The sequence below is a fragment of the Elgaria multicarinata genome, chromosome 3 (assembly GCF_023053635.1).
Source record: "Elgaria multicarinata webbii isolate HBS135686 ecotype San Diego chromosome 3, rElgMul1.1.pri, whole genome shotgun sequence".
Lineage (NCBI taxonomy): Eukaryota > Metazoa > Chordata > Lepidosauria > Squamata > Anguidae > Elgaria > Elgaria multicarinata.
In genome coordinates, this window is record NC_086173.1 from 144,111,921 (window position 1) to 144,130,917 (window position 18,997).

An 18,997-nucleotide genomic window follows, 5' to 3' on the forward strand; every position below is an offset into this window, starting at 1 on the left:
TCACTGCCATTGAAGCAACAGGTGCTGGGGTTTATTTCCTTTGCAATTGCACAGTGCCCGCAATACTGTACTTTTGCCTGAGTGCTCCAAGGAAGGGTTCAAGCCTTCTTGATAAACACAGTTCTGATTTCCTGCATGGAGCAGGGGGTTGGACTCGATGGCCTTATAGGCCCCTTCCAACTCTACTATTCTATGATTCTATGATTGTGGGCAATTTAAAGGATGGAGAGATCCAGCCACCTGGTCCTGCTTTGAGCACCACGGCCAGATAAGCCCATCAAGATCCACTTACAGATAAGGGGACCATCAGAGGAGCCTTTGCCCAGGGAATGCAATGAAACCTGGAACCGCCGCTGGGGTGTGGGCATGACTCTGCCCTCAGCAGGATGAGGCTAGGACCTTGCGTACGCTTCTGTCAAAGATAAAAATCTTCTTTGGTTTTACTGTAACTCTGTTTTATTGAGCGTAATACAGCTGCATGGAGAAAGTCCTACAGACAAAGAACCTCTCAACTGGCAGTGTGAAAAGCAGGTATATTTATACATAGTAGCATCTCAACCAATTAGCAGTTAGCAAAGTTCTAAAGCAAAACAAAGACAGATCAAAGAAAACTTTCTCATTATACTTCATCAACAGATGGCCCATAACTCTTCCGGCAATGTCAGATTGATCTGGATGGTCCGTCCACCTTATCAAGCTAGCTTATTTGTCTTCTACTATATCAAGAGGTCTTGACAGTTAGAAATTGCAATTAAGCATTTCCTTCCAACTGAGCAGTTTCCACATCCAGCGCATTCAGGCACATACATCATTCCAATCCCATCATGCAGTTCACTTGCAAGAACCAAACTACATACAGAGGCCTACATACAGTGCGACACTTCAATCAACATGCTTGATAAATTAGTGGAAAGGGAAATCGTGTGAAGGCGGCATTCACTTTCCCCACATCGCAAATTGCTAGGAACAGCCTTACAACTAGGCAGAGTGAGGCAACCACAGATGCTGGGGGGTGGGCCGTGGTGGCAGCCTCACCGCTGTCCTACTGAGCCCTGGCTGTTCCCTCACACAGGGCATACAAGTTCTCCTAGGCTGCTGCCTCAGATGCAGTGGAGTATACTATTCCATTGCCAGTGTTGAGAGATGGAGTGAGAGATGCCATCTTGTCTTTTTCTTTAGGCAGCAAAAGGCCTTGGGCTAGACATGCATATTACCATTTAGTCCAGGCGGGTGGGTGAGAATATCAGGAGCGTTGTTATGGAGGTTTGGTGGGTGGTGAGCCGAGACAGGGCTTTTTCAGTGGTGGCACCCTGCCTGCAGAATGTCCTCCTGAGAGAGGCTCACTGGTTTCTGACTTTTCTGCTCTAGGGGGAAAGCTTTTTATTTGCCCGTTTCTTTTAGAGCAGCCTTCCTCAACCTGGGGCGCTCCAGATGTGTTGGACTGCATCTCCCAGAATGCCCCAGCCAGCTGCATTCTGGGAGTTGTAGTCCAACACATCTGGAGCGCCCCAGGTTGAGGAAGGCTGTTTTAGATGATGTTAGATATTGTTATTTCATCTTACTGGCTCTGGTTTTATGTAGTTGTAACACCTACCTCAGTTTGTTATGTTCTTCTGTTTTAATCATTCCTTCCATTTCCGATGTGCAGGCAGTGCGTGCTGTTGCTTATGCAGCCAAAATGGCACTACCCATGCACAAGAGAGGCAGGCATCAGCAGGCTTGAGGGACTCCTGAGGGATTCCTAAAGTGCAAAAAATCTTTAGGAGGAAAAAAAAAACCCTCTACGTGGGAAGACCTGAAAAACAGCACAGAGAGGACTGAGAATGCTCATTGTACATGGAATGCTCGTGGTTGGGCTGGAACAGAGCGAGTGCAATCCTAAATAGGAGAATTGCACAGTGCAACCTTTTCTTGCAAATCTCACTTGTATTTGACTGTTGAAGATTGGCCATTTTAAATTGTTTAATTGTTATCTATTTAAATGGTTAGCCACTTGGGGAACCCTGGAATATAAATGTATCTGTAACTTTGGCTATGGGGCGGTATATAAATGATGATGATGATGATGATGATGATGATGATGATGATGATGATGATACATTTAAAAAATCTAGTTTAAAAAAACTTGCTGCAAGTCTAGTAAACAACATACACACACCACTTGCTGTTAGTCTAGCACAAATACTCCACACCTGTCTTCCCCATTCTCATATGCCCCAGATGTGCTGGAGTACAACTCCCATTGTCCATGCTGTTTGGGGGGATGCTGGGAGTTATAGTCCAAGACATCTGGAGGGCATCAGGTTGGGGAAGGCTGCTCCGCACAGTCACGCAGAGATAAACCACAGATAATTTTTTGTGAACTGCCCAGAGAGCTTCGGCTATTTGGCGGTATAAAAATGTAATAAATACATAAACTCCAGAATCCAATACTCGGCAGTACCTTGATTAGGGATCAAGCCCCATGTGGCCTTTGGGGCTTTGAAAGTGGGTTTTGGGGCCAGAAAAGCCGCTGCTGATCCTCAGCGGGAGGGTTTCCCTCTGGATGCTGTGAACTCTATGAAGCCACTGGGGCCTGATGCCGGCTCTTTGTTTTTCCAGCTGCCCAAACCTCATTGTGTGGTTCCTCCCGCGCCTCTTCAGAGGCAGCTGTCACTGTGCTTGGCGGCGTTGGCCCGGAGAGTTGCCATTGTGGGCTGTGGCAGCGAGGCATCGGAGAACCCTAAAGGGTAAGGGGGAGGGTGTCGCCCTACTGGGGCTCAGCTGGCTTTTCTCAGTCCTCGGTCTTTTCTTCTCTCCGAATGGCTGAACTGAGCATCTCGGATTGGACCTCTTGCCTACGCGCAAAGCTGGTTTCTCTCTCTTGGAAAAGGAAACAGCCTCCCGTCTCTTCTCTTTTATGGATGGCAATAAGACGATTTAGGAGAGACCAAAGTCAGGTGACCATATGGAAGGGAGGACAGGGCTCCTGTATGTTTAACAGGTGTACAGAAAAGAGCATTTCAGCAGGTGCCATTTGTATGCATGCAGCACCTGGTGAAATTCCCTCTTCAGCACCACAGTTAAAGCTGCAGAAGCCCTGTCCTCTTGACCAGATTTAAAAGAGGGCAGGGCTCCTGCAGCTTTCACTGCTGTGATGAAGAGGGAATTTCATCAGGTGTTGCATCCATGCAAATGACTCCTGCTGGGATTCCCTTTTCTATGCAACTGTTAAAGATACAGGAGTCCTGTCCTCCTTTCCTAATTGTGTGCAAACCTGGCAAGCGTGCGTTATGCGAAAGTTAAACAACCCTCGCAGAATCCATGGTCTGTCCTAGGCTTATGTGTATGTTATTTAACCCTCAGATAACCCATGCTTGTTGGTTCGTGCAACATGACAACTCAAGTGGGGGTTGGCTATGCAAAATGGTGTCCACACACACGTCAGCGACACTGGGTTAAATAATTTTAAACCATGGACTTCATGGTCTTATGTCCCTCCCTTTAGGTGGCCCCTGTGTAGAACTTTGGTTGTGAAGCCCAGAACTCACATTCCTCTCCTCTCCCCTACCCCCATTCCATACTTTACAACTGTTTCTACATTCATGATACTAAAAGCAATTGCTTTTTGGTTTTTAAAGAGATACTCTGAGCAGATGCAGCTTTGCATTTTAAACACAAGACTGTGAAGGACAGGGGTGCAAATCTCTACCTTTAACTTGCTGTTGCTATGGGGTTGTAAGATCTGCCCCTAGGTATGCTCTATGGTCTGTTGTTCAAACTGGCTGTGCCAGGCTTGCTTTGGTGGCTGCCAGCCAAGGTCATCCCTGCCTCTGGCCAGTCCAACTCCCACCAGCAGTGGACAAACTAACGGGATTCAGCTGGGGGGAAAAGAGGGGGCCTGGCCCCTATGGGAGGGGGGTGGGCTACAGCCCGGGAAGGGCACTGGTTGGTCTACCCAGGTCATGGGACAGGGGGTCCCAAAAAGAGATAAAAGCTCTATGAAGAAGATCCTCCATCTTCCTTGGAGGGTGCATGCGTATGTCAAGTGGGAAGGTCAGGTCCGTGGCAACCACGGAGGTTGTTTTTATGTTTTTTATGTTTTAACGTGTGTGGGTGTTCTGGAGAAGGCCAGCCAGATTTTGGCTGGGTATGGGGTCATATGAATGCTTCTTGGGGGTAACGACTAAGTATTAGAGCTTTCCTTCACTTTCTTTCCTCACTCCTCCTTTTCCACATTCCCTCTTCCTCCCCCTTCCCCCATTCTCCCCCTTCCTATTTTAAAAGGAATTCCTGCATTGAGCAGGGGGTTGGACTCGATGGCCTTGTAGGCCCCTTCCAACTCTGCTATTCTATGATTCTAAAAGGGGCTGTTTTACAAGCAAGGCCTTACGTGTTCGTTTTAGTGATTGCAATAAAGTTGCTTTGGTCCCTAAATGTGTGTCTGTGGTTTATTCCCATGAATATCTGGCTCGTCCCGGTTGTGGACAAGGCAAGGAGGTGGGTTATTTGGGAGTTTAGGACGTTTGGTCCGAGCCTACCTTGCAGGGTTGTCAGGTGGACCCTGACGTCCTTTACAAAGACTACCGGAATAAACGGCACTTGCTTCTTCTGCTGGAATGCTAAACACGTTTACTCGGGAGTAAGCACCAATTTGTTGTTTAAAAAAAGATCCTATATTTTTAAAGTAAAAATAATCAAATGGGCATCTGTAACTCACAGCCTCCATCACCTGCAAATGTCTGGGTGATTGTTTGGGGTGTGGGGGGGGGCTCCTGGGCTGTGAGGCCCTGGACATCAGCCCCATGTCCAGGCCTTGGTGCTTCATTTGGGTCTGACCATGATGCCAGGAGACTGGAGAGCAAGAGAGGGCATAGTAGTACGAGGAAGGGAGGAGCGAGGCTACACCATGCTGAAGCAGTGATGCTGCCTGCATGCCGTTGCCATGGAGAATGGGATGTAGAAGAAGCATTTTGCCGGGAGAGAGGGGGCCTTTCCAGTGACCCAAACTCTTTCTCTCCCCTCCCCTTTTCGGATCAGGATGGCGAGGCCACATTTTGCAAGCAGGGATCACGGGGGAGGGGGAGCGGGCTCTCCTGGGTTTGCACCTGGCTCTGCCCATCCCCCCACTGGTTTTGCCATTGCTGTTTTTTAAACCCAGGCTTTGGAGCTCACTGATTATTTAGCTCAGACAACTCATGCAAATGAATCCAAATAGGCAAACAGGCAGCGTCTCCGTCCCCCGCCCCCCCCCCGCCTGTGGGAGGCAGAGCTCTCCCGTGCTCTCCCAGATGTCACTTCTGAGATCCAATTCTTTCCTTTGGTGCCTCTTACAGGCAGTAACATGCTCACACATCCTGGGTTGTACTGTCCGAAATCTACAAGAACTCACACGGAAGTAAATTAGGCTGATTGGCATTGAGCTTAGGGTAGGACGACCTTTCCATATTGTATAGAAAAGGGCATTTCAGCAGGTGTTATTTATATGCATGCAGCACCTGCTGAAACACCCTCTTCATTACCACAGTTAAAGCTGCAGGAGCCCTGCCCTCTTTTGTATCTGGTTACGCTAGGCAGGGCTCCTGCAGCTTTAACTGTGGTGATGAAGAGGGAATTTCACCAGGTGCTGCAGGCATACAAATGACACCTGCTGAAATGCCCTTTTCTACACAACTGTTAAAGATACAGGAGCCCTGTCCTCCCTTCCTCCCTTCCTACTCTTACAGGCAGTAACAGGCTCACACATCCTGGGTTGTACTGTCTGAAATCTACAAGAACTCACACGGAAGTAAATTAGGCTGATTGGCATTGAGCTTAGGGTAGGACGACCATATGGAAAGGAGGACAGGGCTCCTTTCCATATTGTATAGAAAAGGGCATTTCAGCAGGTGTTATTTATATGCATGCAGCACCTGGTGAAACACCCTCTTCATCACCACAGTTAAAGTTGTAGGAGCCCTGCCTAGCGTAACCAGATACAAAAGAGGGCAGGGCTCCTGCAGATTTAACTGTGGTGATGAAGAGGGAATTTCACCAGGTGCTGCAGGCATACAAATGACACCTGCTGAAATGCCCTTTTCTATACAACTGTTAAAGATACAGGAGCCCTGTCCTCCCTTCCATATGGTCGCCCTACAGTTTCTGATTAAAAAAAATAGTGGAAGTGTGAACAGCACCGACCCAAGACATTTTGCCACCTGAAGCTAAGGACAAGGGAGCAATGCCCCCCAAAAGCTGACAAGAGTAGCACTGGAATCTTCAACAGCGGCAGCACCGGAGGGCTTGCTCAATGGATGCCAGCAGGCTGCGCAGCAGCACACCCAGCTCTCTTGTCCAAGATCTTGCTGCTGCTGCCGCTGCCGCCCTTCTCCTCCCCCCAGCATCTGCTGGACTAGATGGACCCTTGGTGTCATCCTTCAAGGCGCTGCTTATGTAAGTAACACACTCTATATGGAACTGCCTTTAAAGAGTGTTTTGAAACTTCAGCTGGTTCAAAAAGCTGCAGCCAGAGTGTTGACCAGGGCTGGTTACAGGGAGCACACAACTCCCTTGTTAAAACAGCTCCACTGGCTTCCAGCCTGTTTCCGGGCACAATTCAAAGTGCTGGTTATGACCTATAAAGCCCTATATGGCTTGTGTCCAGGTTACCTGAAAGACCGTATTCTCCCTTATGAGCCTGCCCGTGCTTTGAGATCTTCTGGTGAAGCAATTCTTTCAGTCCCACCATCAGCACAGGCACGCCTGGTGGGGACATGGGAGAGGGCCTTCTCGGTGGCTGCTCCGGTGCTCTGGAACTCTCTTCCCCGGGGAAGCTAGGCTGGCTCCTTTCTTGAAGTGCTTTCAGAAGCAGGCAAAAACTTCTTTGTTCCAGCAGGCCTTTGGCAAACAATCTGGGTCTCCATCTATGCTTAAGGACTTTTTAAAATGTCATGTATTTTAAATGTTTAATGTTTTATATTGTGATCTATTTAATATATTTTTAACTTTTGTATATTTCTTTTCATAGCTTTTAAAATGTCTGTTTTTTAAATTTTGTAAGGCCGCCTTGAGGCCCAGTATTGGGCAAAAGGCAGGATAATAATAATAATAATAATAATAATAATAATAATAATAATAATAATAAAAAAAAAAAATAATAGGCTGCCTCACTCTGCCTGATGTAGGGTGACCATATGGAAAAGAGGACAGGGCTCCTGTATCTTTAACAGCTGTTTTGAAGTGTGTATATGTGTGTGTGTGTGAGAGAGAGAATATGAGGAAAGATCCCTCACATTTCATGCCTCCCCTCTCTCCATATCATTAACCATTCCAAACATTCCTGAGCAGAGAGGTCCCCACCTGCATCAGGGACGCCTCAACCTTGGTGTGTCAGGCAATTTGAATGTAAATTAGTTTATGTGTGGGAGTGGGGTTTTTTGCAGCTTCAAGAGCAGAACAAAACCCTGAGAGAGAATGTAAGGCAGACAGGAGGAGGCAAAGAAAGGCTTGTGCTAGGATGGCCATATGGAAAGGAGGACAGGGCTCCTGTATCTTTAACAGCTGTAGTGAAATGGGAATTCCAGCAGGTGTCATTTTATGCATGCAGCACCTGGTGAAATTCCCTCTTCATCACAACAGTTAAAGCTGCAGGAGCTATGCCAGAATGACCAGATACAATAGAGGGCAGGTCTCATGTCCACTCAGAAGAAAACCCCACTGAGTTCAATGGGACTTACTCCCAGGTGTTTCTAGGATTGCAGCCTAAATAAATAATACATGGTTGAGGAATTTGATTGTTATGAATTCCTGTATGAAACAACCTGATCAGCACCTCTCAGACTTATGAGCAAATTCCACTTTTTGGACGAATGGGCAGATGCTTCGGAATGTCATAACTCGGTTCTTCGTTGACTGAATGTACAGAAATATGCATTTGAATGTGTGTTTTGAGAAAAGATACACATCTCTTTTAAACATGTATTCTGTGCGATGTTACACAGAATATACATTCTCTAAATGCTACTTTGAGAGGAATTAGAAATGGCAGATTAATGTGGAAAAAAAACAGAATGATGGGCTAAACTGTTAGAATGCCACATGGACAGGAAATAGATATACTGGGCCTGTTCAGATGACCCTTCAGGCTCTGTGGTTAGCGAAACTGTGGTTCTCTGGGGTTAGCACTAACCACAAGTTGTGCTCTCGCACACACTTTAAGCCACAGTTAGAGCCGCTGACCCTGCTGCAGACAGTCCGACTGTGGTTAGTGAGTGAGCAGCAAAAACACATCGCACATACAGGGCTCCTGTATCTTTAACAATTTTATAGAAAAGGGAATTTCAGCAGGTGTCATTTGTATGCATGCAGCACCTGGTGAAATTCCCTCTTCATCACAAGAGGGCAGGGCTCCTGCAGCTTTAACTGTTGTGATGAAGAGGGAATTTCACCAGGTGCTGCATGCATACAAATGACACCTGCTGAAATTCCCTTTCCTATGCAACTGTTAAAGATACAGGAGCCCTGTCCTCCTTTCCATGTGGTCACCCAAAGCCAGGCTCATCTTGAGACTTGTGTACTGCAAGTCTTTGAGCAAGGGCAACATTTTGGGAAATCTCTTAGGATCACCTGCAGGAAGAAGTGATTGGAAAGGATATACCATGTCTATCAACATAGGATTCTTTCCTGAAGTCCATCTTTTCCCTCAAGGATCCTGGTCACTAATCCCTTTTGTATTTTTGGACCTTATTTATTTATTAATCTACAGCACCTGAAATTCACTAGTTGCTGTGCAAAAATAAACAAAAAGACTATCCCTCTCACAGCATGCAAATCTAAATGAGGCAGACACACACAGGAGAAGACTGGGATGGGTGCATGGAGCAGGAAGGGACTGGAATAACTTGTGATTTAACAGGCGTAACACTTTTAACCAGGACTCGGCAGCCTTTGGGGGCCCATGGGTGCATTTGAGAATTGGGCACCCCCACAAATTGGTTGCCATGGGAGGCATGGCAAAGTAACCTGCCCCAAAGTGCAAGGCAGAGGTGAGGGTCTGAGCCCCAAGACCCTAAGCAACTCCTTTGACCCCACAATTTTCAGCAGCAACAGGAAACTATTTCGCAATTTAACATTAAAAGTGGGAAGGAGAGGGCATCTTAGCAGGCACCCAGAAAGGCATCTGGGGGCACATTGGTGACCATGGGTATCACTTTTGCCTGCCGCTGTTTTAATTTTGAGATGTATTTTTTTTATAAACCTGGTAGCCTTGCACTTTAGGGTTCCACGAAAGATTGCTCTTGTTGAACAGTGATCGGTGGCCATCTCAGCAGCAGCAGCAGCAGCTTCTATAGCTGTTGAATTTTTAGTCTCCCATATGCTCATTGAAGGAGGTGGAGGGGAGGAGGGCGGCCAAGGCACGCGGGCACAGCTCCCTCCCTCCCTCCCTCCCTACACCCCCTCCTGAGCGCAGCTGCCGTCTCCCAGCCACCTATGCCAAGGGCAGCCAATGGCTCCCCATCACTTCTGTTCTTCTCTGTATGTAAATGTCACTCGTTACTGCAGGGAACTGGGAAAGTGTTTTCCAGGACACCATACTGGCTACAGCCAGTCTGGGCGCATAGAATTCATTTTGTCTCTCCCCGCCCCCTCCAACTGAGGACCAAGCTTGAGAAGAAAGAAAATCCAGGGAACTACAAAAGAGAAGCACATTTGGGAGGAAAAATAACCCCCATGTGATGCTTGTAGTGCTGGATTCTAAATTGGCTACCACCATTCAAAGAAAAAGTGTGTGTGTGTGTGTGTGTGTGTGTGTAGTGAGGTGGTGGTGGATCTATTTAGTCACTTGTTAGCAGCTCTCCGCAAACAGCTCATCATCCAGAAGTCAAGCCAAAAGTGTTGATGAGGGCTGTTCAAAAAAAGGATCGCCGCGCCTTGTCATCCAGAGAACTCGCAGGATCAGTAAAACAAATCCTTTGTCACAACGGGCCACAGTTCATAACAACACAATATGTGACCTTTCTCTTTGAAAACGACTGCACCTCGCGCCTGAAGGGAACTCACAGTTGTGTGTTTTGCATGAATGGCCCACGTTTGCCTCCTTCGTGTCTAGTGATGGATGGACAATGGGTGGCGTGGTAACGGGAGAAGAGGCCAGGCTGATGGAGGGTGGGAGGCAGAGCTCCCCGAGGGACCACATGCTTTGCATGCAGAAGGCCCCATGTTCCATCCGTGGTGTCTTCAACTAACATGTGATCTTGGGCAGCGGGGGCTGCTGGGGAAGGACCTTTGCTGCAGAGCCATGACTGGTCAGTGCAGAAAGAACGCTGGGTTAAACTAATGGTCTGACTCAGTCAGTGTAAAACAGGGGTACCCAATCTTTTTGGCCCTGATGACCACTGGTGATGCTGGCTTGGAGCTTGGGGGCTCCATGCATCCTCCCATCCCAGTGACACTAAATCAGATCACTCTTTCCTTGCAGTGGGGAAAGAGCGGTTTGTATGAGGATCACTGGGGGGAGGGAATGTGGCTGTAATTAAGGCCTGGGGGGGGGCACATGCAGCCTGTGAGTTTTGCACCCCTGGCATAAAAGAAGCATCATGTATTCTTTTGAATCAGACAAGTATTCTTTTTCAGGCTGGGCGTTATTAGGTTTTTATTAGAAGGAGGAGGTGGATATGGAAATAGATGGTTTTGAGTGAGGGCACATGGTGTCTGCAGCTTGTTTCTGTTGATGGTTAAGTTCTTGCAGACGACTGCAAAGTCAGCTGTGACTGGGTTGGAGTTTTGCAGGAGCAAGTGAAAGGAGGGAATGGAATTGCTAATGGGACAACTTAACCTGCCTGAGATACAGTACCTGCACATCTATGAGCAGACGGGGAGGGGTGGAATACAGCAACTCGGGCTTAACTTTAGCTGAGATGCATCAGGGCTTGTTTCATTGCTACCGCTCAGCCCTACAACATATGAAATTAAAAAAAATAAAAGGGGGCCTTTGAGCATGAGCAGAGTGCATTTCATTCCCCACTGTGCAAGCCTTAACTTTACTGTACAGTTTTTGTATTAGGAGGCAGCACTTCCAGAGAGAGCTTGAGCTTCAGTCAAGCTTTAGACCTTTAGTAGAAGCCTTGCACTAAGAGAGTGGAGGACTTCATGGGATGTGGGGAGCCAAGGCATAGTCAGAAGGAGAGACAAGCTCTGGTGCTAGTAAAAACAATATTTTCTTTTTTTAAAAAAAAGTCTTCTTTAATTAGCTCGACGCTTTTCGGATAAAATCCTTCATCATGAGCTAAAAACACAGCATAAATATGAATTAGAGGCGACATCTTCTAGTTGGAAGGACCAGGCAACCTTGCTGAAGCTAAGCAGGTCTGGGTTGGGTCAGTGCATAAATGGAAGACCCCATGTACTGCCTCTTGAGTTCCACCATGAAAGGAAGGCATAAATGTAACAAATAAGACACTTTTGGGAGTGTGTGCAAGGACAATGCATGGCTGTATTTTAAAAACTCTGAATGCTTGATATGGGGATGGAGGAAAGAAAGTGAGCATGGAAACCTCAGAAGGCGTCCTTGAAAAGCTGAAAGAGAAGTGAATCCCATACAAAACCAAATGGATTGTCTTTGGTATGACGAGAGGCTGAAAAGACTAAGAGTCCAACTGTTGAATGCTGGTGCAACAGTACAATATATTTGGGCACTGCTACCTGCTCCTGGGATTCTCCCTTCTGTCCTCCTATCCACCCATTCATTAGTTCATCCAAGCACAAAAATCTTCTGAAAGGCAATGTAGGTTAGATTGGCCTTCCCCAACCGGGTGCCCTCCAGGTGTGTTGGAGTACAACTCCCATCGTTCTCATCCAGCATGGCCATTAGAGAAGCACCAGGTCCAGGAATGCTGAGTTAGATTAAGGACCGGCATAGAGAGCTTCGAAAACAGCACAACCAGCAGAACTTCAACAGGTGTCGTTCTCCAATCACTGCAGGCCCATCCATGCCAAGAAAAGATGCACCAGTTGGGTTTCTGCAAATCCTGCAGCTTTGAAAGGTGTGGAAACTCTCTTGAGAAAAGGAAGGGGGACTGGGATAACCCTCCCTGTGCATAGGGATAAGTAGTGCCTTTATTTTTGATATCCTGAATGTCTGTAATCTTGTTGTTTTTATAAATCCTGGAGCCATCTCCAGGCTGGCATGAAAGGCAGAGCCACTGAAAGGTTGCTAATGTTCTGCTATGGCATCGCCTGAAATACACAGTCCGGAACTGGAGGGCTGTAAGAGCCTCTCCGGATAAGCCCTGAGATTGATATTATGGCTCAGCTGAGCTGTACATAATACGATTAGGAGATGAACTCAGGCCGTTGTGCCAACAAGATCAGCACCTGCCGGGACATTGGGTCGGTGGGAGACGGGGCAGCGGCTGACTCTAGCATGTTATAGATCATGTTGGTTCCCTCTGAGGAGCAGCAACTGGCCCTAGAGAAGCAGGGGGCTGTGGGGGAGGTTGAGGGTGGCCATGTGCCCTCTTTTACAGAGGACTGCCCTCTGCTTGAAGGGTTGTCTTGGCCAATCCAGGGTCAAAGCTAAAGAACCCTAAAAATGGCTGCCTATTGTCATTTAGCAGCTGGACAGTGGACTGAATAGGCGGGCACACAACTCTCTCACTCTTCCACACTAGGGTGAGATGTATGGCATTTCTAGGTGAACTATAATTATGTCTAAATTCGTGCTGCCTATATCAATTAGCATATGCTAGCATAATACAAATCGCTGTCCTCTCTTTTTGGGGTTGGGGTGAGGGGCGGACAATGCATTTCCTCTGTTTTGGCAATTCAGAAGTGGCCGCCCTAACTCAGAATCATCCTCATCTATCTAATACAGACCCATGCTGGAGCTGAAATTAATATTTGGATGGGGGTTGGGGAAGAAGAGGAAATTCACAGGTCTGTTCTTCTAAACTTAACGTCCTTACAAAAATTTGGATGTATACTGATTTGGATTTATGTATTTATTAAACAGTCTTTGCCATTTTTAGTCTTTCTTTGGCTTAGAGATGTGTTGTTGTTTTTAACATCAAGAGCCAACAACAAACCAGAGTATATTGAATTTTTCAAGTCCCTGCTTTGTAATGATTGCCTTCAGGTTTATCAACAGGGCATAATCAATTGAAATGTTCAGATCTAAGATCATTACCAACAGGCAAAGATAGAGGTGTGGGCTGCTTACTTTATGTGCATGTGCATGGGGTGAGGAGGGGGATGTACAAGAACTGAACTGAAGTTGTGGGCATATTTGAAATGTGTCCATTTGAATCTGAATCTCTAATGTTGAATTGTTTAAAATGTTTTTTTGTAGGATACTTTTTCCTCTACAGAGCAAGGTATCAGTAATTAGTTACTGTTTCCTGTTTATTGAGGGCTTTCAAATTTCTCTTGTCTTGTTCTGAATAGGGTACATGGATATATGGGGAGGACAGATAGAGCGGTGTGTACTGGCCCCACACCCAATCTTCTTGCTTGCCCCTCACCCCTCAAAGTTCCCAACCTCCCCATTTTGAGCTGGGAACGCTGCAGCTACTTACATTCACTGGAATGTGGGTAGAGCCCTTTGCACAGTCAGCAACCCTGATAAAACAGGGGTTCTGGTTGTGTAAAGTCTTCTTGAGGACACTGAATAATGGGTTCAAATTACAGGAAGCCAGATTCCGGCTGGACATCAGGAAAAACTTCCTGACTGTTAGAGCAATGTGACAATGGAATCAGTTACCTAGGGAGGTTGTGGGCTCTCCCGCACTAGAGGCGTTCAAGAGGCAGCTGGACAACCATCTGTCAATGATGCATTGAGCAGGGGGCTGGACTCAATGGCTTTATAGGCCCCTTCCAACACTGCTATGATTTTATGATTCTAGTTGTGTTCAAACGAACATAAGTCCCCTGCAGACTTCCCCAATCAACACTGGGAAAGTCAAGGGTGTTGAGGGGTAGCATGATATGTAAGAAAACCAGGGTGCACTTAAAAAATGTTTGAGTACATGTATGTATATTTGTTTTCAATCTGTTAATATTTTACATATAAAATAAGGGAAAACAGTTTGAAAGCCTAACTAATAACTGTTTGTTTGCCTATTTTAAAAAAGTCTCCTTCAAAAATCAAATTTTAAAACAATTTAACATTTCAGATTTAAATATCAAACAGGCATGTTTTAATTGCATTTTATGGGCAGATACCCTGCTTTTCAAAATGTAGGGTGACCATATGAGAGGAAAAACCTGGATTTGTTAGGGTTTTTGGTAACAAATCTGGGAAGGGGGGAATTATGAAATTTGAAGAAAAATCCAGATTTCCCCCCATCCTCCCCACCCAAAGGACAGCTCTACTTTAATGGGAATTAACAAAAATGCTTACAGCATTGTTTTTAAAGATAAAGAGATGAAACATGGCACCATGATAGCTCTTAAGTAGGTCTTTAGCCGTGCCAAATTTGAAGCAGATCCATTCATCCGTTGAATTTTAGGATTTTTTAAAATTTGAGGTTTTAAAATTATAATTTTTAAAAAATGTCATTTTGAAAGATAAAAAGATGAAACTTATGATAGCTCTTAACTAGGGCTTTAGCCATGCCAAGTTTGAAGTAAATCTATTCATCCATTGATTTATAGGCTTTTTTTTTAGTTCGAGGTTTTAAAATATATATATTCAAAAACTGCTAGAGCCATTTCCTTCAAACTCAAGTTGTCAAACCTCCTTTCTGGGTTCTTGCACCTTAAGCAGTTTCTGCCCTTGGCATCAAGGGGATCTCCAGTTGTTAGCTAAGATGTGCTGGGTGAGCAGGGCACCTTTCCTGTTGTAGATTTGGTGGGCAGTCAGGCACCTGGAGCTCAACAGAGGCGAGGTATCCACAGATCAAAATGTGGGAAAGGAGAAGTCAGTCAAAGCAGCCCACAGGTCAAAACAGAATGAGCCAGAGGCCTTTTTCTCAGAGTTCGACATTATGGACAATGAAGGGTCATCCTTAGAGAAAAACTCTCTCGACCAAGAGTGAGGTGCGAGAGAGAGAGGCTGTCATCTTTGCGGATGTCCTGTTGCTGTGGATGTTGGAACCTGGCATGTTGTTGCGTTGCTTCGCTACCCTTTCCGTTCCACTTCACTTTATTCACTTGGGAGCTAGGCTCTGTCTGCACTGCTGGCATGCAGTGCAGAATGTCTGAAGGGCGTATCAGAGAAAAATAGATTTGCGGCTTTGGCTGGCTAGCATATTTCTTAAAGATAGAGTTAGACTGAAGACACAACTCAGAGATGGCTGTAGCTGTGCCCTGAGAGGCTGGTGTGCAACACAGAGCCTTTCAAGAGCAATTTAGAATCCAGTGTTGGTGCAGGCATTGGCTGGCTGGAGGCTTTGGCTGGCATCAGTTTCAGACAGAGTCACAACTCAGGGACGGCTGTAGCTGAGCCCTGAGAGGCTGGCATGTCACTCAGAGCCTTTTAAGAGTGTCTCAGAGTCCAGTGTTGGTGCATGAAGAGGCGGCTGGTGGCAGAATTTTTTTAAAGTAAGAGTCACCAGATGCGACCAAGCTATAAGCTGGCACCCTACTACAGGCTACAAGTGCACAGTCTGGCTGGACCATTGGCAGAGTGGGGGGGATTGTTTGAGGCTGGAGATGTTGGTTGGCTGGCTTAAGGCAGAGAGAGGCTGAAGGCAACCTATATGCACCTGTAGCTTGGCCCTGAGAGGCTGGCCTGCCACCCAGAGTGTTTTAAGAGTGCTTTAGAGTCTAGCAGTTGTGCGGGAGGAGAGGACGTGGAGGCAGCTGGCGGTGGAGTTTTTTTTAAGTAGGAGATTGTTTGAGGCTGGAGGCTTTGCTTTGGTTGCAATGACTTAGAGAGACAACAGAGGCTGCACAGACAACCCAGAGACACCAGTTGTAACGTAGCCCCACGGTGCTGCCATGCAATGCAGGGCATTAGAAAGAGAGTCTCAGAGTCCCGTGTTTGTGCAGGAAGTAGACAGGAGTTCAAAGTCTGGATGTGCAAAGTGGTGTGAACACACAAGCCTTGAGAAGCTAATGTATATAAGTGAGAAGTGTGAATGGGCAAAGTAGTGTCCGCCGCCCACAACACCCACCCTAATGTTAAATTAGAGAAACTTGTGACAATCATACACAAGTTTCCAAAACAAATTGAAATTTAAAAATAAAAAAGCCAGCCAGCCAGCCAGCTGGCAGCAAGCCCTGTTAGCAGCAGCAGCTTGCAGCGAACTGAAGATACAGTCAGAAAAGCTATTTGAGGGAAGGGGAGACTGTATCACACAGAGTACAGCAAAAGCTTCAAAGTACAACAAAAACTACAAAAGTAGGAGTAAGTGAAGTTAATTTCAGATACTTTGAATCTCTCACTTGTTCTTTATTTCAGTGATTTTAACATTAAGATGTTATGTAGAACAGATTTGTTTTAACTGTGTGCTGTAAAATCAGATATGTGACCAAGGCTATGTTCGGGTGGGTACACCCCCTTCGTACTGGACACCCCCCCCCCTGGGGCTGGGCATGTCAGTGGCACTCCCCCTTGGGGGCCAGACATGTTGTCCTTCTTTTTGGTTTCCAAAATATGGTCACCTTACAGAACAGAAATCCTTCTCAAAGCAGCTTACAATATCAAACTGGTATGAATACAGTTTAAAACAATAAGAATGAAATATAATATAATGCAATAAAAACAGCTGCAACTTAAAATAGGAGCCTAAAAAAAGGGAAAGAAAGAGTTAAAAGGCCCTGTGAAACAGGAAGGCCTTCAGAGCAGACCAAAAACCATATGGGAGGGGGCTCGACAAGTCTTCATAGGGAGGGAGTTCCCCTAGTGAGGAAACACCACTGAGAAGGCCTTGTCTCTAGCCCTTCAATCAGATGGCATGGCTGAGAGTAAGGCCTCAGATGCTGATATCAAAGTAGGTTCAGGGAGGCTCATAAAGGTATAGTGTCCTGATCCCTAGTTAAATATGCAAATAAAAATAGGCTAGTATAATTAATATTCTGGCGGTTTCCCCATAATTCCATGGCCCCTCAAGCCTCCTCCTCATGACATTTCTGGCAACAATATTTCTGAACAGGTACAAGAGCATGGCAATACTGAGCTTACTGTGTGGCTGGCAGCTATAAAAGACTGCTTTTTCCACATGGTTAGAGCAAACACACACTCATTTGTTAAGGGGCCACGGTGCAGTTAGCAGCCATCTGAATCCACTGAGAGGGCACATGGGGTGCGGCAGGAGGGAAGGGAGGATGCAGGAAGTCCCATTTTGCAAGCGGTAGCTTTCTGCATGCAGGACATTTCTGAATCCGACCCAACAACAAGAAGCAAAGAACAACTGCTGCCTCTTCTTGTATTTTTATTTATTTTACTGAGGTAATTTAGACCCCCACACACGACCCCTATCTTCTACTGCAATTGAAATACGCATTAAAATTACTCCCAAAATACTTACTGTCAGTTAAACACAACAGTAAAGATACAGATATGTGCAGCAGAGAAAAGCATTGTGAATCCCAGGTAGTCCACTTTGCACAAGGAAGAAGTGGAACAGACCATTTGCTGTTGCTGATGTTGTCTGTGGCGGAAAAACTCAGACGATCTAAAAAAGAACCGAGAGCTGCAGCAAAGGATAAAAGAAATCAAACTCTGGCTGTCATCTTGTCTTCAACGCCTCCGCCCAGTCCTCCTTGGCAGAGATTTTAAGAGAGATTTCCCCCCCCTCCCTTCACTGTGTTGTACCTGAGTGTGTGTGTACGCGCATCTGCTCAAGGTAAGAATAGCTGGGATGACTCACAGACCTGTCTGGTTCTAACTAATGAGCATTTCCCCCCCTTAATGCAGATTTAATATGCCCCCAGCCAGCCCTGTTCCTCCTTCCTCATTCAGGTCAGGCAGGGATTCCACAGCTAATGTTGTGTTGCAAACAGAGGGTGGTAGACAGAGCAAGTACGTGGCCAAAACCTCACAATGCATCAGTGATACATATTCCGGTGTTAAAAAGAAGTCATGAGGCAGCAACCTCAGGGGAACACCTACAGAGTCCTCGCTTCTCCATGATGTCGTTGGATTGATGGCTGAGAATGAGCCAGAGGTATGCAAGGAGTCAATCAAGCACCTTGATACTAATGAACGAAAAAGGCCTCTTTCGGATGCTGTCACACAAAGCCTCAGGCTGTAGGATCATGTGCAGTGGGAAAGGGATACAGCGGATCATTAGTCAAAAGCATCGTCCGGACAGAGCCTGATGACAGAATGCCTTGTACCAAACGCAAAGCTGAGGAACCTGGGACCCTCCAGATGTCGCTGGACTCTAACTCCCATCAGCCCCAGCCAGCATGGCCAATGATGAAGGATGGTGGGACTTGTAGAGCAACATCTACAGGGCCCCAAGTTCCCCATCCCTTTTTTAAATATTAGAAAATGGTCAGCATAATGTGACTTGCCTAACAGCTAAATAATAAACAGTGAAACACACCTATTTCTGCCTTTTATCATACATTTTGCCATTTAGATTAAGTATTTGGTTTGTATTCCACAGCACATATAGCATACTGAGAGGCTCAACTTCCATCTTTTCTTTTTTTAAGTTTCTAGACCCTATGCATTTATTTATTTATTTATTTATTTATTTCATTTCATTTCATTTCATTTCATTTCATTTCTATACCTCCCAATAGCTGGAGCTCTCTGGGCGGTTCACAAAATGCAAAGATAAAACCTGAAAACATGAAAGCTATGCCTGAGTACGCAGGATAGGAGCTGAGCAGGGCTCCTAGTGATTAAGAGGTAGTGAGATGGGAATGTTCTGCAAAGTTCCTTGCCTTTCCCTTAGCATGGGCAGAATCAACATGCACGTACACAGCAAATCGATTCCTTGTACATAATTTGGACTTGGGTGGGAGCCCGTCTCTTTTTCAGGATAGAATTTGGGTTACTTTTGGATATTTTGGGTTTTATTTAGAAAAGGGTTTTCCGCATTCTAAAAGGTTAAAATGGCTGCCCTAATGCTTAACTACTAAGCAG

At 46.0% G+C, this 18,997-nt stretch overlaps 1 protein-coding gene across 1 annotated transcript in view; it reads left to right on the forward strand.

Moving 5' to 3' along the window:
- The window catches only part of LHFPL4 (LHFPL tetraspan subfamily member 4), a 58,289-nt gene that overhangs the window by 29,226 nt on the left and 10,066 nt on the right, over positions 1-18,997 (forward strand). The window lies entirely within an intron of this gene.